A 21,637-nucleotide genomic window follows, 5' to 3' on the forward strand; every position below is an offset into this window, starting at 1 on the left:
GGCTCAACAGCAGTTATAATGTGAGGTCACATGCAATTTAAAGCAAGTGGCTTCATGCAGTATAGCACACTGTAGTGTAAGTATTTCTCTTCAGTCTATTCTAAATGAATAGAATAGAAATTGATTTGGTAAAATTATGAATTCCTAATGTTTTTGAGAGCATTTCTTGTACTGTCTGTATATAAATGTAGACAAAAGGCGTACATTTAAGAATAGTTATTTTTATTAATTCTTCCATCTCTCTGCCCTCTCCAAACTAAATTACTGGTTTTACAGACTGGCTGTGTCTTTAAAGGTACTTTTTCGTCCTTGTCCCTCTGTTCCTTTCTGTGCCTTTTCCATGCCATCCATCATCCACTGAGGTCACCGCAACCTTTCGACTGAAATATTCTTGGCATTGCACGAAAAAACAAAAAAAATCATTCATCTGGGCATAAACTAAACTGGCTTTGATGGTGATGTGAAGGAGGGAAAAATCTGCTTATAGCGAAACCGTGATGGTCTTTTTTTTTATTATTATTATTTTAAAAGAAAGTGGGCAACCCCCTAATTATCGCTGAAACCCAGAATGTTCCACATGGCTTTGAGGCCATGTGACATCGAGACGTCTCTCTCTTCAAAATGAGACTAAATCATCAAAAAACAGTGAGTCATTTTCGCCAATAAAAACTGCTATCCCAGGGAAGACTTTGTAAACGATATGCTTCTCTCGAGTAGAGGGTTTTGAATGTGAGGGCCCCTGAAACTTTAGACCCCGGGCCACTTGGTTTTTGTGGTGCGTGTCAGTAATCCCCACCCCCCCAAGAGGGCGAAAGTGATATTTTGCAGCCACGGGGGAATTGCCCCCGTCACCACAAACCTCATCTTACTACCCTAATATACAGAGGATTTTCCAAGATGGGAAGGGGTGGGGGGTGAGTGGTGAGGAGGGCAGAAAGAGAGAGATGAAGTGAGTTATATCAAATGAAGCAACTGTTCTTCAAAGGCAGAGAGAACACAGCCAGCTGATGCACATGCACTCACACACACTCACACACACTCTAGAATGTTGAGCTCTAATTTTGAAGTGCCTCTCTCCCTCTTGTTCTTTTCCAGCAGGGTCAGTGGCTCTGATTGAAGTGGAATTGGATCCACGCTGCCTCTATCTGGTGACCAGTTCCCCTGCTGGAAACAACATCTGGCAGGACTGGTTTCAACCCTGAATGCCCTTTGCCTTCATGTATCGCTACAGTGAGAAACAATACTTCACTGCTACTGCAAATATTTACTGTGACAGCTATTACTGTTAATACCTCCGCTGCTTCTCTGTCACCATGTCTCCTGTTACACTATACTCTCACTATGCTTTTACACCTACAATTTTTATTACAACTACTACTGATGACTGTGATTACTGCAACCACTACAAGGATTATAAAGACTTGAAAGATCACAACTACCACTATACATTCAAGAAGAACCACATATAAAACAGCCCTGTTTACACCCTGGTTTCCAAGTGCAGTATTGGGCAGAGGAAGGCCATCATTTTTCAGCAGGTTTTGCAACTGAAGTTCAACTAAATTGAATTTTGACCCTTAATATGAAGACAGCAATTTCACTGTAGTGAAGAATTTATTTTGGGCATCTCTGAATCCTCAGAGTTATGTAACTCTACAGTCCAATTTAATCAGGACTTCACTATGAAGTCCTGGTATGTCAAGTGTGCGGCATTGTAGCTTAGAAAATGAATACTATGACAGTTTAGCATAAAGATTGTAGATTAGATTAGATTAGATAGATATTTTATTAATCTGCATGGGAAATTCAGAAGTGAGCCACATTTTCGAATAGGTAATGCTTTGTGTAATATTCGTCATCCTCAGCTTTTCATCCAACCAGCCACCTTTGCCTGTTTCTTGTTCAAGTCGAGTTATGGGGCAGCAGAGGTTTAAAGTTCTTTAAAAACATTAATGCACCAGTAATAGATATGTGGGAAAGTTACAAACACACAGCGGCTCCTGCATCCAACAGTTTAACTGCACCAGTGGTCTGATCTTCAATCTGCAAAATATACAGTGTGAAGTTGCTGAAAAATCTAATGAAAATGTAACTTTAAACCAGCTATTTAAAAAGCTCTCAGCCAAACCAGCTCATACATCACATTTACACTATAATTCCTCACAAGTGGTTTCACTACATCAGTGCACAGAGTGCCAGCTTTGTGTCGACATCAGTCTGCAGCGCATCAGGTACAATGAACTCAGAACGTACAATGTTAATTCAAAGTGTTGGTAAATATGTCCTCTGACATTGTGCCACATATCCCAGCATGCCTCCAGGCACTGCCACTGCCAGGAATGTATGTCACCTCCAGTTCCTACAATACCTAACTAGAGGAGGAGGTATTTCCCACAGCCGAGGTGACCTCAGACTGGTCAGGCAAACACCAGGTGACCTTCAGTAAACAGAGCAAGCTATTTGGTGAACGCAAGGCTTGTCAATACCTCCCTTATCTCAAGACCATGTCCCTTTGAAAACACACTCTTTGTGTACTCAGAAGCACTCCTCGTACACACTCCTCATATTGCACCTTTAGCAGTGAAGTTTAACTAGTATGGGTTTTGGAAGCTGATGGACCTCCATTGTGTCAGAAACCCTGACAATGTGTTGATATCTTTTCAAAAGTAAGATTTCACCCCAGTGAAAGAAACCTTTCTCTGCTGCATAATCTCACACACCTCTACAAGGAAATCAGCTGTCAGATTTTGAGGCTCAAGTCAGTCAGGGGTTTGTCTGAAAACTTCCTCAAGCCCTGCCAGCACGCCGTCCTCAGGAGTCAACCTTTCACCCTGACCATTTGTCAAACAAATTCGTAGTAAAACATTTCTGGGACTGGAAAGGTACCTTGCCTTACCCCAAGGCCCAGAGGAATGTGGCTGCCAGCATGTTGGAAGGTTGTGCAACAGTGGAGCAGATCAAACACTGATAGGGTCAATTACTTCTGTAAAGCCCTAAAGACTGAGGTCAGGTGGCATTTTAGAGGTTACTGTGAGAAATGAGTAACAGACAGCCAATATCCCAATGCTAGTATTGTGCAACAAAACACAATAGAAAGATAGAAAGGGTATTTCAGTTGTTTGATTCTTTCAAGTCTATTGCTTCACCCACTTTTGAAGGGTAGCTGAGTTTCTTTGGCACAAAATGACCACAATATATCTGCAGGGAGCTAAAGGGAGTGTTGATCGATACCAACGGCTCAATGATTTAGGAGCAAGGAAAGAGGCAGGAAGAGACAGTTGAGTCTCTGACCATTAGTACATCCTTTTAAATCCATACTACAGATCAAATTCAATTAAGTGTTCAGTCCAAACTTTCTGAGGCATTTAAGGTAACAAAGAAACAGAGGAAAGGAGGTTCTGGCAGGAGAAAGAAAAAAATGCATTTAAAAAAAAATACAAATGAGGATTTGATTTATTTTGCCGTTGGAAAGATACACAGCAGGGTCTTGTTGGCTCTGTAAAGAGTATTGTGTATGGTGATTTAAAAAGTTTTGGTCACAATCGGACTCACTTTGTTCCCTGAGAATAATGAATACAGGTGGCACAGCTACAAGAACATTTGAGAGGCGATTTTGTGACAGAAAAAGGAAATCAGACTCCGACTCAGAGCCCTTTGTGTATGATCCATCCCCAGCAGCACCTGTTGGCTGCTGGCCACAATAGACTCACAAATCTTAAACGGATATTTTCTGTCCTTTATTTGTGTTTGATGATGTAGCTTGATGACAAGCACTCTGGTTGTAAAGGCACTCCTCACCGCGAGGTATAGCTCTTTTTCATGGTTTGCTGTGAGGTTCAAACCACCAGCTGGCCTGTTTGCACAGTGACATGAGGACAAAGCCTCCTCAGAGAGAGCTGAGCACGTGTCTGAGAATGACTGATGGGAGCCAGCAAACAAGCCTCCGTGACCACCGGTAAACACAATTAGCATGCCATGAAAAGACGAACGGCGTGTCTGTGTAATTGTCAAATGGAATTATGTGCTTAGAACAAACTGGAAAAATCTTTGCAGAGGCAGCGCTGTCTAACAAATGATGATTTAACAATATTCATCCAGTCTTTTTTTTTTTTCATTTCCTTGCATATTGAACAAAGCAGAGGCAAGGGTAAGCATGTTTGTTACACATCATTAACCACTGTATTATGTTACATTGCCACTAATGCTCTGAGACTAATCTCCTTTCCTCCAGTGTCACTGATAAGCTCCCTCCATCTTTTATCTCTTATCTTGACTCCTAAACAGTATCAAACATATGCCTCCGATCTCCTCTCATTAGGATATCAAAGTCTTAATAAAGGCAGTTTATCTCTCCCCAGCCAGACCCAGCTAATTAAATCCAGAGCTAGATAGTGATCTCCTAAGTGTGTCAGTGGATTAGTAGGGCCTGTCATCACGGTAACCCAGGAGGAGGAGGGCTGAAGTTGCTTCCTGGGGTTTGTAGCCTCCAAATGACTCTGCAGAGCATCGTCGCTCAATATCCGCCCGATAACGCTTCCTTCCTGAGGCGAGCATCTTCGCACCGTGATCCTTCATCTCTCTCAATCTGCATCAAGCAGGAAATGAGACCAGATGTAAAACATGACAGTTCACTGACTTGAGACCTCCTTGCTGTCAGACCATTGTCAGCTTGTATATCTGATGAAAACAAGAAACTTTTAATTAGGAAAAAAGACAACCCCTTGGTTTGTCTGTTTCTTTGCGACACTTTCATATCCTCCTTTTATTTTGTGTTATTTCCTCCCTTGATTTGCTAACCTCAACTCCCTCTCTTTTGTTTGTATGTCTTACATGTTTTCCTTCCTGTTATTTGCTCCTCCATTCTGGATTGGATGATGTCTAAGCAAAGCATCCGCCTCTCTGTAGCAGCAGTTGCTGGCAGCTTTGGTTTGCCAAAGACCTTGAAATGTGGGGAGAGTAACTTTGACACAAAGTCTTACGGCATGCCGAGATCAGGACCTTGAGAAATCGGGTTGTTGCGGTGAGACGCAACACGACCGCTCCTGAAAGATTCTGATCCGGAGGCGGGGCAGCGGTTTTGTCTAGGATGTCGGCCTTGACTGACCACAACACCAATGTATGGTCAGAGAGATTGTCAACATAAACTGCTCTATGAAGGAAAAATCACTGTATCCATGTCCTTGTTCTTTTTTGCTGACAGTGTATGAAAGGCTCTTTTTTCCTTGGCCTTTAGGTTTTTGACTCTCTGTTGATGGCTCTCATTCTGCATATATCCTAAAATATTAGACAGATTGAAACTGTAAAAAGCATTATTTATTATGCCAACAGAACTATTCATGGGAAAAGCTACCCAACACTGAGGATTTGAATGGCTTTGGCAAACAGGGAACATCTTGACTCATTGCTGTCTTGTAGCAAAACAGATGCACATATGAGACTGTCATGGATTGATTGGGGTAAAGATGTGTTTTGAAGTCATTTGTCTTACTTTCACTATTCATGGCTGGTCGATTCTGGAGTTCTGTTTGTTCAGGAAAAGCCGCAAAACAACAAAAAAGGACCCTGCAGCTCATTAAAACCTCTGATCTCTGCCAGTCCTCTCTCTTCCCAGCGTTTCCTTTCTCATGAACTCCGACAGTGTCAACTGCTGCTTCTCCCTGGAGCATCTTCCTTTTTCTTCCTCCTCCTCCTTTCTCTTGTGAGAAATGGGCTTTTGCATGCTCAGAGAACAGTTGCAACACAGGAACTCCTGCTGGCCGAGGCAATCCCTCCTGGATCTCATCTTGGTACTGGTGAGAGCTTGATGCTGAAAGTGCATCTTGGGAATGGGATTAATGTCCGAATCTGGAGGCCCAGAGGGGGTGTGTAAGATAAGGAAGATATTTTAATGACTGATTTGTAGTGTTTAGGCTGCAAAGAGGTTTTCCCACAATGCCTTGAAAATGTGTTTCATAGATACTCAATTAGTGCTTGTTTTTCCTTTTTTCAAACATGCTAAAGAGAGCTGATTTTAAAAAGCAAACTATAGCATTGCATACTCAGTACTTTCAGTGATTCATCTTTAAATACTATGTACCCTCAGCTGCTGTGTTGAACCACCAGGTGCAAAACCTCTTAACTGGGATAAGTACACAACAACAAGCCTGGTTTGCTCAGCACTGAACTGGATACAAGCCTGTAAAATACATGAAAAGGCTACAGTGGGATGGTGATTTGAAACAAGCCGGGCGGAGCTGGAGCGCTTCCAAACAGGTGCTGCTGCACCGCTGTCCCTACAGGAGGCTGTAGGCAAGGCAGACCTGTGTGTGTGTGTGTGTGTGTGTGTGTGTGTGTGTGTGTGTGTGTGTGTGGTGGGGGCTGGAAGAAGGTTTTTATGATTATTGTATTATCTTATCCTCATGGGAACCAGTCCTGATCTGCCGCTTCCTGTTTAAGGGGGAAGAGATGGGGACAGAGTTGGAGAGATAAATGTGGCCTAGTCAAAACCAGTGTGTGTGTGGGTGTGCATATTTAGATGAGAGAAAAAATGAAGAGAGACAGAGGTTATGTTTCATATTAAATTGTTGTGCAAGTTTTAAGTCAATATCTACATTTTTGGCAAAATAAGATATGAATCCACATGTTTCCATCAACTGCTTTTATGGTCAAAATAACATGACAAGATTATAAGATTACATAATGACTTGAGATACAGTAACTCTTTATTTATGTGAGCTTTAAGTTTACTCTTTGATTTATGGGCTGCTACTGTATGTTGATTGAGAGAGCACACAACAAAAATCCCCCTCTGGAGTCAAACAGAGGCTGCAGCAATACACACACCTGACACATGTGCTCCTTTTAATCTTTATTTTGGGGGTTATCTTGTGGAGGGAGGGCATGTCTGGTTGAGTGACAGTGAGTTCTAAGAGTGCTTTGTCTACAGCAGCCTACATGAAACAGAAGCAGATACTGTGACAAGATCCTTTTAAAACAACACTAAAATTCCTCAGTCATGCTAGTGGCTCTGTGCAGCTGCACTTACGCACAGGTGTGCTTTGAGCTAAATGCCAATGACATGCTAGTATAACGCGAACATTTAGCATTTGTTTAACATGTTAGCATGCAAACATGTACTGATTGGACAGATTGGAAGTGGCACTAGATTGGAAACTTTTGCAGGTATTTGGCAATGAACCAGAGTAATAGACAAACTCAAAGTTTTACTTCAGAGGGGCATGAATATATGTACCAAATGTCAGGGCACACATCCAACAGCTGTCAAGAAAGCACCCCCAAAATTTCCAAATTGACAATCCAATAGTAGATTGCTAGACTGACCAGCAGACCTACCAACCAACAAACCAGCCAGACCCAAAATGCCACCCACCCATTTTCAACTCAGCCAAAGCTAAAATCCATTCACAATTTTTCAATTTTTTTTTCAATTTTTTGGTTTCACTCAAGTTTTGTCTGCACAATTTGAAATTGAATACATATGAGGAGGTAAAAACATACTTCACACACACTCATAAACACATATATTTGACACTTCAAAGCTGGGAGGCAGATTGTGAAGTGAGGCGTTCTGAAGCATCAGAAGCAGACTGACAGGTATGTGAGGGTCAGTTAGCGCAGGTGGGATTCTGAGGAACCCAAGCCGACCACTGGAGGAGACTTCAGAGGAAGAAGCTCCGAGGAGAATGTCAACATCGACAGCTTCCCAGGAACACACACACACACACACAAGCGATAACCACAAATATTACTCTTGCCTTTGAGGTTTAACAGGGGTTTTTTTCCGCTGCTAGCACACTCACACACTGACAATAACTCCAAGTGGCGGGATTGTCTTTGAGGTGTATCTTATTTTGTCTGCAAGTGCACACACACACATGCATGTACGATAAATCCAAGTGACATAGTTGTCTTTGTAGAATATCTTATTTCACTTGTTAGCGCACACACTGCTTCAACTGCTGTGTTTGCCTTTGTGGCATATCTTATTTCGTCTGCTAGCTCACACACACACACACACACACACACACACCACACACACACACACACACACACAAACCAAGATATCTTAGAGGTATATGATTGTATTTCATCTGCAAGCTTACACACACACACATGCTCCAGAGGCTACAGCTGTCTTTGAGACATACCTGCAGACTCTTCTCAGAAAGAGACAAAAAATCTTTTCTGAGAGCTTTTGGTTAAGAGCAGCAGTCTGCAAACTCAGGTAGCATCACAGTGTCACTTCAAACAGAGATGTTAGACAGCTCTCTGTCTGTCTGTCACAACATGCAGTGTTCAGACTGAAGCCCCAGAGGAGAGATACTCAATGACACCACATCTGCACAGACACACACAGAGAGAGAGACAATAACTACAAATGATCCAGTTGTCTCACTTTCCTTTCAAGGTTTAAAGCTCTACTGTTTTCATCTTCTAGACTTGCTGCACTGCTCTGACTTCTCTCTTTCTTAGCTATGAAAAAAGTGTGGCATGAAAATCAGAAGACTAGGAAAGACTCAGATTAAAAAAAGAAGTAGTATAGTGGTGTTATGATCAGTGAAACCCTTTGACCTCTGCGTTTTGTGTGTCTGAATGTGTCTGCTAGGAAGCAACAATAGTTTACTTTTCCTCTTCCCTCACTTCTCCTGATAACAGAGCGAGTTTGAAGGTCATCTCTCCGCCAGATCTGATAGTGCAGATGAATCTTGCACACTTCTAGGTGTGTCTGTGTTCTCTTTGAGTCCAGACAGGCACTGGCCGGCCAGACGAGGTCCTCCTGACAGACAAGTTATTCCTGTTGCGTCCTGCTGGGACCGGCCTCCACCTTGCAACATCAAAGCGGAGCTGAGCGCCTTTATCACCGGGGCAAGGCCACTGAAGCGAATCCACCAGCTCCCAGACACACACGATAAAGTCCAGATACAGACTGATACTGAAACACACGCGGCCAACTTTATTTTGCCAGCATATCTTTATTGTTCAGTGGTGTTGGTAGCAGATGAGGGCAGTGGGAGTCATGCTCCTGTGCACTGGATGATGGAGCAGGGCTATCAGCAGCAGTTGTACTGTACATGGAATCAGTTACGAGACTTCATAAAAGTGCTACTGTTTCTTTTTACATAAGAAGCCACTGCGCTTTTCCACTTTTCACTACCCGCTGGCTGTTTGCTTATCCGAATTAAGCAAGATTTGCTCTCTGCAGCTGCACAAGGAACAGTCTGATAACAATTAGTTGAGACAAACTGCAGTGCAAAGCACCAGTTTTGCCCAGATGTTTAAAAATTGAGTTCTGTTAGCATTTAAAAATGGCAAAATAAGGGAAATTAACATCGATGGTTGCAAGCTTTAGAAACATCTATCTGGTTTATGATCAGTCAAATTAAAACTCACTGCACGAACACCACAAGCAACTAAAACTAAGGGTGAGAAATGTTTCTGTAATCACAGAGAAGTCATATGATGTAGAACTGATCTGAAAGGTAATAGAAAGAAAAAGGCAAAATAATAAAAACATAGAGAGTGAAGCCGAAAAGTACTTTTCTTTCATTAAAACAACCAGTGGAGGAAGATATGAGAGACGAGAGAGCAATTTCACAGAAAGAAAAACATGAAAACACGACATTAAACAGGAGACTTCTCCAGCCACGCAGTAACTTAGAACAAAATAAGCTGCTATTATCATGATGAAATGCTGAGCTTGTGAATCCCATAAGCATGTGCAAATATCAAACCACCAAACAGCAAAGATATTGAGACGGGGGAAAAATGAACTTAATTATACATTTTTAGTCCTCACTGAGACTGTGTTAGGGAGTGTTGTGTTGGCACAATGATACTGGCCAGTGGAAAGTGCAGGTCTCAGCGACTGCATCTCACCATTCGCCTTTTTTACACCTTTTGTCAATCTACTATAAAGCTTAAAATGATAATTCATGATAGAATCTGCATAAAACAAAACTAATTACCTTAAAATGAACAGAAAAGAAAGACATAAGCCCTAACAAACAATTACCACTGATTTGTGTCCTTTTTAGCCCCTTCAGATTCTTATTTTCCAGTAACAGATAATCATGCCTGTCCTCATTTCCTGCCCTTTCTCTCATCACCATTTTCCAGCTAGCTCTTCACAGTTCATGAATAGCTTCTTTCAATTTAGGATAATGCTATTACAACTTGAGCAAAACCACAACAAAGTCTAATGGGGCAAGAAACGCGAGTGGCCAGATGATCACAGAGGGCTGTAAACCTGCCAGATTATCTAAACCACTGTCTATGATGGTAAAACTGGAAGTGGCCACATCTAAAACACTGGCTACAATATCTCATTGCACTGTAAGAAAGTAAGCACAACTACAGTAAGTGTGGCTGGTCAAAGCTGACCCAGGATGTCAGTCTGTAAACTTAAATGGATGTTTATAAGGGTCAGTTTGGATAGTTATTTCACAGTTTTTCTTTGTTTTCAGATCAAAATAAGTCAGATTAACCTGGAGTTTTGTGTCCAGCTCTTTTCTGAGTCTCACTGCTCGTGTTTCTTGCCCCAGTGATTTCTTTTTAGCGCCATTGCTGTGTTCTCAGATCCCAGCAATTCACATGCTGAGTACAATGTTAGTATTATCAACAGGAATGATGGCCAAGACTATAAAAATAAGACCCAAGTTGTAATAAACCTGAATTACCCTTTAATGTGATGAGGTCATTTAATGCAAAAAAAGGCAAAAGTCGATCCCCCACATGATCTCCCCCACTTTGAAGAGCAGTTAGAGCCAATGCATACACTCAACAGTAAAAGTATTTTTCCCTGTTGAGGTTTGATTGCTTAATTTGCATATAAAATCACACAGCCTTGTGTGTGCACATATTAACTTACTATTATGCATGGATGAGTAGTGTTTTATGGTACTAAAACCAGTTATTTATTCACCATCTGGTCTTATCAGCTCATGTTTGCATGTCATTTTCTGATTTGTTGTATGATTTTATTAAGATTTTTTATGGTACTTTTATTAAATCATATCTGCAAACTAATGTTCCCTATTCAGAAGTCAACTGAACTGTGAAGTGGATCAGACCTGGTCAGAGAGCCAGAGAGAAGTTAAAAGTTGATTTCTCTCCATGAAAAATATCTCCTAACTGGCAATCAAAGAACTCTTACATTCCCACTAAAAAAAACTGCCCACTGCAACAATTATGACCGCATCTAAATTAGCTCCACTGCACCCTCCCTAAAAACACAATTCATCAAGAAATGTGAGGGAGAGCTGCGGTCTGCATTTCCTCACTGCTTAATGAAATGCCTGGATACAGTCTGAAACAGCTCCAGCTCCTCGGAGAGGAACGAAAAAAGGCTATCAAACAGAGGTCACTTTGATTTGCACAATCTCCCCACATCAGTGACGTTTCCTTGCAGATGCCAAGATGTCTCCCAAAATATTCCAATTAAAATTACACAAATCAGCGCTCTTGTCTTCATCTTATTATACAACAGGCCTGTGAAAACTCCCTCTGCATTCTTGGACAATCTGCAAAGTCACAGATCGTCTGAATGTGTGCCATATGCTTTATGATATGTGTTCAAAAGTTAGTCCTCACTGTTGCTGTTTATTATGCTGCTATGAAACTGTTTCCAAGTAAGCGCTGTGTGAAATGTGCCTCTGGCTGTGATGACAAAGTCCTTTGAGGTGCCAGATTTTCTTAGCTAACGTGAAAACAAGCATAATAAGGATCGAACCGGTGTCAACAAACATCCTCCTGAAGTGTCCTTGAAAATTAATCCAAGCCAGGTCCAGGGAAGCTGTAGGTGACCTTACCCTGAGCCTGGATGTCTATACAAGGTAACACTGTCTGTGACAGCTGACAGATGGAACCTGGACATATCAGCTGCTCATCTGTACATAAGTGCAAAGTGTACAAATTCAAAGTGGTAGAACACCCTCTTAGGAACTTAAGGCAGGAATCATTGTCAGGTGGTTGTAAAGTAATAAAAAACACAACTTACCATGACCACCATTAAAGGCAATGCAAACCATGCTAACATTGGTAGCCAGAAGTTCTAAAAATGACATTAGAGGTATTGCTGCAGTGTAGCTTCTTTTCTAAAATGTTCAAGTTCCATTTGGTAGCCATCCAGGACCTTGGAACTAACAGTAGTATGACCTAGTATAGTCCTGGTTCAAGGCTAAAGTGACCTTGACCTTTGGCCCCTCTTCTGGAATCATCAATGGAGATTCTCAGTCATCCAGGTCATGGCATTTCTAAGGCAAGTGGACTTGCTTGGGGTTGTTGAAGAAGTTTCCCCTCTCAGTTGAAAGACTTCTTCAGTTCTACCTGACTGTGAGGAGTCCAAAACATTTAACATTGGGTCATTGACACTTGGAGAGTCACTGGGGTCACATGTGAGTGTTGTCAGCTGTTGGAATTGAGAACTGGAAATTTGAAAAGCTCAAAGTTCTAGCATCTGGTTTCCACAGTTTACTCTGAATTGCACAAAGCCTCCTCTTCTACAGAAAGAGGAGTTTCTGTGTGGCTTTTTGGACCTCCTGGTGTTTTCTTACTAACTTCTAATGACTCTAAATCAACTTTTTTCTTCATGTCATCTAAAAAGAAAGCATGTTCTCCATTTTCCTCTCCAACACTTCTTGTTAACAGAGTAAAAGAGCAGCATGTGTTTTAATGTAAAAACAAACAGTGATTTTAACAACATCTACATGTTGAAGTTGTATGTTTACAGCGTGTGAGGAGTGTGAGGGCCCGAAGCCAGTCCTGAGCAACATCCCTGCCTCTGCCTCTCTCTCTCTTTCTGATTGTCTCTCGTGCTCTCTCACTTACTCTTTCAGCACTTCATTCGTTTCTGGTCCATGCTTACAGCTTCGAGTCTGGTGTTTGGCTCACAGAAGTGAGCGTGGCCTTAAGGCTGCAAATGCTTCATGTATCTGCCTTCCCAAATTCCCTGTCTTGTCTATGTGAGTGTGTGTATTTCTATGAATCATTAGGACAGAATGTTGGAAATTCTGACTTCTTAAAATGAATAATACAGTGGAGCAGTCCTCAAAGTGATGATTCCAAGTAGGAAACTTTCTCCACCCTAACTTTCCTCAAATCTCACGTCAACACCTGTAAAGGTAAAACTGTATTATTTATCACATGTTGAAATTTCTAAAAGTAGCTTTATTCCACACGGTGCAGATCAGTCAAGAGCCAAATATTATTGGCTCGATATATTTGCGGCTTCAGTTAAAGAAGTTCTTGCGTCTATGTTCCCCTGCTCGTTTTTCTGAACTTGTCCAATAGAACATACAAAGGTTGCAATTCCAAGCTACTAGCTGAAAATTTCCAGTTTCTGTCTCAAAATGGAGGGCAACAAGACACAAAACAGAGGCTTCACTAATAACTAAAACGCATGCATAACGAAGGAGCAGAGGCTGGCGGTCAGTGTTGTGGGCAGACAGCAGGAGAGATAACTTCCAGATAACTCGTACAGTGTTTACAAGGCTGTGCAGACGGGTCTAAGGCTCCCAGCAGCTGACCGGTGTAAACACTCCACATCAGCTGACCCTGGCCTGTTAGTGCACAGAACAGGCGACCACCCCTGAGTTTTTTATGGTCCTCAGTGCTTTCTAACTTCCAGACATTTGGAAAAGCCTGAGTTTTCGTGTTTGTTTCTCTGGCGTGAGAGATAAATTCAAAAAACTTTGCTGAAAAAGATAAGTCTTTTATATTTTTGTGATTTATGGTAAAAATATGTTGCACCATAAAAAGTGCCTCATGAGCCTTGATGTGTTTGCAGTGGGTTGTGAGGAAGATTGGATCTAAATGTGGATTTTTTTATACGTTTTTATTTATCCAGGGAAGGTTGACTTAGCATGCATGCATTTGTAGCAGTGCCTTACTTCATACTCACAATGTTCCACACTTTCATGTCTGGAAGTCTTCATCTGTTGGCTGCTGAGCAGCTGCTGCAGAGGACTTAGAGGTCCAGTGCCTTGCTCAAGGGCACTTACGCAGACTTAAGAGCTTTTTTATTCAAATTCTCCAGCCCAGATTGAAACCACAGTGTCTCTGTGACCTCTGGACTGCCTTTTTCTCAAAGCTTCAGCGACTGCATGAAGAGACAAGCTGTGGAAAGTGTGTGCGTGTGTGTGATGATGGTGCTGTGGTGGAAACTGAAGGTGGAGTGGAGGACAAACAGAGACAGAAAGAGTGGAGACGGAGAGAAATCTGCTCTTTCACAGTAAAATCTCCAAGTTAAAAGCAAAAGAGGAGGGCATTGAGCGGGTGCCAGCAAACAAAAATGGAAGAAACGCCAACTCCTAGCTGCCTCAGGGTGAGTGTGACTTATTGAAGCCTGCAAAGAGTATTGATACAGAAAAACGTGCGAAGAGTCGGCTTTGCTGACGGAGCCTTCGTGCGATTTTTCCAGTGAGGACAGATGGAGGCTCGCCGCTAAAGAGAACTTACTGGGAAGCCTGTGCAGTCCTGACGCAAGAGGGGCATAATTCCACATGTCACAGAGCATCAATAAATATGCTAAAATATTTAAACAGATTTCCCCTAATTACATCCCTGCTGACCTCTGGATGCGATACTGCCTCTGGGCCGACCACTTCAGGCTCGTGTTGAAACAACCGCAGATGTAATTCTTCACGTTAGGCGTCCAAGTTCGCCCAGGACAGTATTATACGGTGTACCACTTGACATGGATGGCAGCGCTCACCGGCTCTGCTGCCACTTCCAAGGCAAACATACTTTTACCCAGTGCGGCTAATGCTGCAGCCCAAAACATTAGCTGAAGTGTCGTATACTGAGGACAGACAGAGTGCAGCCACTAAGTAAGCTGGCTGCTGTCTCAGCTCGGTGTTTGGGCTTGGCAGATTTGAGGACAGCGGTGGAAAATGTACCCATAATTCCCCTCCTAATGTTCCCCCCACCTCTTGATACACCGACTGTCTGATGACAAAATGACTCATTTATGCTGAAGTGTCCCTCTTTCCTCTCACCAACTTATGTCTCTTGATGGTGGTGACAGCCTCAACTAATGCTAATACTTATAATAATATTAAACATAGTTATTATAAATTAAGATTTATGTATTCTGATGTAATTATTTCTCATGCTGTTTCAAGAACAGATGACTGGAAAAATACAGCTTAGAAGATTAATTCTGTTGGAGCAACACCTGCAGACAGAGAAACATTATTTTACATCCCTGCTTTCAACACTAATCTGATATATTTATCAAACTACACTGAAACACTACAAGGATAACAAAAATTCACTCTCATGGAAACTCAAAATCAATTTTAGAAACACAGCTTTGATCATCTAAAGAACCAAATCAGGGTTTTTCCAGGAATACTGCATTTGTAAACACCATTGCTGCAACACACACACACAAACCCTATCAAACCGATCAGTTTTTCCCAATCACAGACTTGCGTCATTTTCCCATGGCTCCATTTGGAACCGTTAATCTTTCACAAGATGAAAAGTCTAAGTGTGCGTGCGTTGTGAAGCCTGCTGCTGCAGCCAAATATTGAAAATGTCAACTTCCTGGCAAGCACTGATCACCTTTAATCATCATATTGTAACAGCATTTCCCCCCCCAAAAAAAGCTAGAGCTGAATAATTGTAGTGTTGTGAGGCATCCACGGCTGTTTGCAACTTTTAACACAATGCATGCAGTCATACATTCTGGCCAAACAGTCATGTGTTGCTGTGTAGATAAAGCTGACAAATTCCCTGTGTGAAACACTGCCAAGGTTTGGGGTCCCGTTCCCACTGGTGCCACTCATGATTACACTGCAGTTTGCTCCCACAGTGTTGCAAGGTGCTGCTTTGACATTTTCACCAGAACATCTGTGAAAATGTCAGATGTTCAATGGGATAATCTCCAAATCCTCTGGAATGTTTGCTTTGCACCTACACTTCTCAAAAGTAATTGTGGTTGCAGTGAAGACTTTGTGGAGCTGTTTGCTACAGTTACTGTGTATATGTGGGCTAACATATAGCAAGTTAGTCATTTTATGATCATTATGACCACTCTCACATTTGGGTTTTTACTCACCTAGTCAAAGCTTATTTTGCACTAATGAGTAGCTTACTGGACATTAATCTGATAATATGCAGCTACTGAATAAAGACACTGTTCTTTATTAATGATTTTCTTACATGATAAACTAACTTTGTGCCAAAACATAACTCAGAAGGGCTGCAGCATCTGGAGCTAGCCATAGGCAACACTGTAAAACTGTAACCATAGGAAAATAAAGATATATACATACATAGTATAAAATTACTTTCAGCAACCTGTTGAGTTTACAGAAGAAGCTAAGTGCTATGATCAAGCATTTGGCTGATCTGACTTTCTCAAAGCTTGATTGCATAACCTGGAGTTATTATAAAAACACACACACTCAAACCATTGGGCCATAAAATCCGTTAGCAAGATGGTGTTGAGCATACTAAGCTGTAAAAATGTCTACATGCTGCTATGCCAAAGGCAGAGGAACCATCCCAAAATGGGGGTGAAGTGGGTTGGTATAAAGAGTAAACAACTCCACTATTAAAGTGTTACAGCCCGGACTTTTAGTGCCAAGTGCTACTCTGGAGTGGAGACCTGGGAAAATGAGGCTCACACACACCCACACATAAAAGGCACACACACATTTTTCTCTCTTTTGTGCACACTCACAATTGACTTGTGGTGTATGCACATGCACACAAAAAAGGTCAGATACCTGCTTTAATTTTACACACATGCAAACAGACAAACATGTATAGCACACATATGTTTGCATGCTAATTGGTAACATGGAGTGTGAAAAAGCTACAACCCTAAAGATTCTTTTAGGACATTTTACTAGGTAGAAAACCTGCAGTAACCACAGTTTAACTTTCTTGTCTCTTTGAAACACTTGCTTCATGCCCATTCAGGCCTCACCTGAAATCTATGAAATCTCAGAGCTTGCTGAGCTGTCAACAAAGTGTCGTAGGTAGCCCTCAATGTTAGGTGCAATGGTAAAATATTTCTGATTGGACGGAAAGTTAGAGTTGAGAAGCCGTTTAACTGAAAAAAAGTTTGACAATGGGACACCACTAAGTTCATCCAAAAGGGAAGAGAAGAAATGGCATGCAGCTTCACACACCTTAGCTTTCCAACACTCCTCAGCAACTTTGTTTGGGTCGGGTCAGAGAAACAGACATCCTGTTAAATTTAGCCCTGGACCTTTATGTCAAGCCTGTCTTGCAGTTTGTCAATCCCAATTAACCAAGGCAATCCTGCTGAACACCCACTGTACTTGGCGTATTTCAACAAACCACTCAGAGAAGGGGAGAGGAAGTGACTTCTGGGTGGGAGTGGAAGCACCGCAGGACTGATCCAGATATCAGTCATCGAGTGGAGGTTTGTTGGGTGTGGGAGAGGACATTACCTTTCAATCCAAAGGCCTGATCTCCCTCTCACTCTCTCTTGTGTGTACTGGGGAAATGCTGTATGGGATTGACCAGCAAACAGCCAGAAGGCTCCCCTGAGACGAGCCCTTCCTCCTCCTGCTCATTCAGCACATCTGGGGAGCAGCACAGTGATCATGAGGAGAACTCAAACATCCTGGTGAACGGCACAGTCAGCACAAAAGACCAACCCCATGGCCTCAGGTTGGTTTGGCTTTAGTCTGCGACAGGTCTGCTGGTACACAGCATTAGGGTTTTCCTCCAGGCACTTCATTCAAATAGCCACAACAGATACAAGATAATATCAAAATGTATAAAGCCCTGTCAAATATTCATTCTGTGTTTTACTCAGAGTGCTGCTGCGCTCTGCAATAAGCATCAACTTTGTGTAAATCCAATATCATAACATGCTTAGATTTTAAGCCACTGAACAGCACCTCCACTCTAAAGACAAATGACTAGGACCAGGTAACTACCATACAGTATCTGCCAACATGCAAAGCAAACTGGCTGAGAAAGACATTTCATCTTTCCCACACTTCTAATACTGTCTGTCCAACAGATTTTCCCTCTCTGCCGCTCCTTCTCTCTATGGTCTGGGCTATTGTATAACACATACTGTATATATACTGCTCCCTGTGCGAGAGGATCCTTACCCCCTAAATGCTGTAACTCAAGCCTCCTCCCCAAGACTAATAGCTGCTGTCAAGCTCACGGAAATTAATATCAGCCAGCGCTGATCTGATGACAGCAAGAGAAGAAGGGGAGATGTTTGCTGGTCTCCATACTACCATAAACCTACTTACACTCATCTAGAGACTTACGTGCGGTTCACTCTGCTTGGATAGATGAATAGATTGATTGGTAGGGACTGGGTATGATCAACTCTTGTTTCCTAAGAAGGGTCACAGAAATGTTTAATTTCCCTTTTGGGAGATCATGTGGAGATGAACAAGGTCAACTCACTCCTCATCTATACGTGGGATTTAGAGCTCAACTTTCATTAGGTTGGAATTTTTTATGCACACAGTAACAATCTTCGGTATCCCTTGACGCATAGCACCTGACCCACAATGCACCCACCTCCCAATCCCATAAAAACAGCCTGGCATATGGTTTTAGTCCCCCACCCTCAATCCACTTCCTCTCCTTTGTCCTCACTCCCTTTTGCAACTTAATTCAAATGGCTTAACTCCAGCTGTAACCTATAGAGTAATATTTAGTTCCTTAAATTATGACAAGAGGCAGTGTCCCTGACACAACTACCACTATTTCTCCTCTCCCTTCAGACTCACACTTTTCTTTCCCACCATCCCGATTTCCTTCTCCCACATCCTAAACCCCCACCCTCTAGGTATCTTACCTTCAGCTGTTCTCTCCACAAGGGAAAAAAGAGGGAGCCAGATACTGAGAGCGATTAAGCTTTTTAACCTGAATGAGGTGCCTGCATCTGCTTCTAATCCAGCAGCAAGTTAACTCCTACCATCCACATCTTCTTTGAATAAGTCCTAAATAATACTGGCTGCTTGGCCCTCCCTTCTCTGAGAGGTTGTCCCTCTGCCCAAATGATTTCAACAATTGCACTTCCTGGTTACTCAAGGATGGAATGACCTTCCCTCTCCAGTCAGGGCAGCAGAGTCACAACTCAACTCAACCAAAGGGTAGACAACCCATTTTTTCTTTAAATACCTTGCATCAGTTTCTCCACATGAATCATATCCTCCTGACTCATTCTAACTGCATTCAAAACATCTTTTCTATCCCTCTTCTTAGCTGTTTTCTCCTGGGGATTTTTTTCCCCAGTACTTTCCTTAAATTATCATTCCCTTCAAATTATCATTCAGTGCCGCAAATCAGCTGCGGCTGCAATAATTAATATTATTTTTTAATATTGTTTGGATAATGTATAAGATGATTGCTTAAAATGAAATGAAGCTTGGAGCACCAGTGACTATGGGCTACAATGTCCCAACTTCAAATCTCTTCAGGGATTTTACTGTAAGACGCTTCCTATCCTTCCTCAGGTCTTGTCGACTATTGACTCTCTAATAAAGTCATATAATGCCTCAGAATACTTATGCAACTAAAATGAAGTTGACCGGTTGATAGAGGCCAATATCTTAAAATCGCATTTACTGGTGCAATATATAAACATAATTTGCCTTCACTGTGCTTTGTTTAAAGGCTTTGGGCTAAACTTTGTGCATCCCTTGAGGGCATCTGCATTGGAAAGTAGAGTGGGGCAATACAAAAGCCTCTTGTCTTATCTCCGGAGGGACAGCTGACTTTGGTCAGACAAGCTACTGGCAAATGGCCCGTTAGCACGTGAACCCTGGTAGCTGCTACAAGGAACCTCTTGTCCTCTAATTACAACTCCAGTAATAAGTCTCCTCAGTCCAAGATGGCCGACAGCCCCTCCTCATCATTAAGGGATTATGCGTGCGTATGTGTGAAAATGTTGCTCATTTGCTCAAGCTTTCACATATCTCCCTTATGGGCTAATGTATGACCTCAACCCTCAACCTATGAACCTATATTTGAGGCAATGACCTTCCACTGATGACAGAGACAAAGATTCCCCTTGTATGCAATTCACCTCTGCCTTATCATGTGAGGAGGGTTACACCATTAAGAAGATTATGCCAAAAAATGAGTCTTAAGAGTTAATAGTATTCATCAACAGGAATAGAGAAGAAATTGCTCTTTGTTTGTGGGGAGGGAAGTGATCATAGATTACCAGAATCCCATTGGACGTAAGCTTTGGCAATGCCACTGTCATCATTGCAGATGCAACTCAACAAACCCACTGCTTGTTTAAGTGACAACAATCAAGGCCGCTGAGTTGAGGGAGGAAATGAGCAGAGTGCCAAAAAAGCCTCAGAGGACGCATCAACAAAAAAACCCAAGGTTGTTAAAAGCGAGCATGAGCTTTCACGTGGGAGTAACAACAACAGCAGCCAGTAAATAAAACCAAACTCCAATGTGTGTCAGGAGACTTATCCTGTGAGAAAACTTGCTCCATCCCAAACAGCAAGGCTTTGTTGGCCATGTGGGGAGGCCAGTGGAGGGAGGAGGAAGAAAGAGGGAAAAGAGAAAACAAAAGGGGAGGGTGGAATTAGACTTTAGCTCCCCATCTCTAGAGACGTTGTCAAGGGCCAGTAGTTCATGTTTAACACTCATTAATGGCAGAGTTAACACACTTTATGGGCAAACTTAATATAGTGGAACTGCAGAGGCAATGGGGTTGTGATATTGAGGTGGAAATGACCTTTTTAAATAGTGAGGTGCTTTACACTTTGGTGGAAAGGCAGCCTACCTGCAGCCCAGAGAACGAGCAATATCAGGACAGCACAAGGACGATAGAACAGCCCTGACAGTGAAGTATAGTGGACTACTGTGGGATGGATGTGGATCATTAAGACCTGGCTTTCCAAAATATGGAGTCAAGACCTCAAATATAGTCAACTAAAATTATAATGGGGTGCACTGAAAAATCATCACTTCTTCATTTTCTTGATCTGCCTATTCCTTTTCCAGATTGTGGTGAGTCTGTGCAAAACCCAGTATACAGTAGACTGCCATTAAGTGTGATGTATAATCATACCTATGGGTGAAAGTCTCTTCAGAACATATAACTTATATGTCTATAGACTGTGGGAGGAACACACATGAACACGGTGTGAACACGAAAACCACATACAGAAAGAACTAGGGCCAAGGATTCAGTCCAAGTTCTTCTTGCTGTGAGACAGCAACATTAAAAACTTAACCACCAAACCTCCCACTACTGAAAAACTGCTTTATAATTTATATTACTGTAAAAGACCTCATTTCATTTCATTTCATTTTTATTGACACAGACGCACAGACACAGACGTGCACCCACAAGGCTCCAGTTGCAGCTTTGCAACATGCAGTTTCACACTCCATTTACTGTTACCAAAAGGCCATGGACACATCAAATGCTGCCACAGTGCTCTACAGGCTGGCCAGAGGCTGGAGGGGTCACGCACCACTGAGTCAGCCTATGACCTCATGACTACATTAGGATCACCGAGTCTGCCTCGACCTGCATGATCTTTCCAGAACTGTAAATCTTCAGGGGCTGCGCTTATTAGTGCGTCCGATATTCTACCAACACTGCCAGGATAGCACTAGAGAGGCCAACTGATAGTGATCACGCATTTCAGAA

At 42.2% G+C, this 21,637-nt stretch overlaps 1 protein-coding gene across 11 annotated transcripts in view; it reads right to left on the reverse strand.

The window, feature by feature from the left end:
• The window catches only part of nav3 (neuron navigator 3), a 194,515-nt gene that overhangs the window by 162,544 nt on the left and 10,334 nt on the right, over positions 1-21,637 (reverse strand). Inside the window, exons 1-2 of one of the 11 annotated variants that reach the window (XM_051077603.1) lie at positions 18,809-19,072; positions 17,427-17,561 (exon numbers count right to left, since the gene is read on the reverse strand). The exons of 9 other annotated variants lie outside the window; for them this stretch is intronic. The gene's annotated coding sequence lies outside the window, so the exon portion shown is untranslated. Of the gene's footprint in view, positions 1-17,426; positions 17,562-18,808; positions 19,073-21,637 lie in introns of those variants that run through there. One more of the 11 variants, XM_051077604.1, reaches the window with a different exon arrangement.

The sequence above is a fragment of the Lates calcarifer genome, linkage group LG18, assembly GCF_001640805.2.
Source record: "Lates calcarifer isolate ASB-BC8 linkage group LG18, TLL_Latcal_v3, whole genome shotgun sequence".
Lineage (NCBI taxonomy): Eukaryota > Metazoa > Chordata > Actinopteri > Centropomidae > Lates > Lates calcarifer.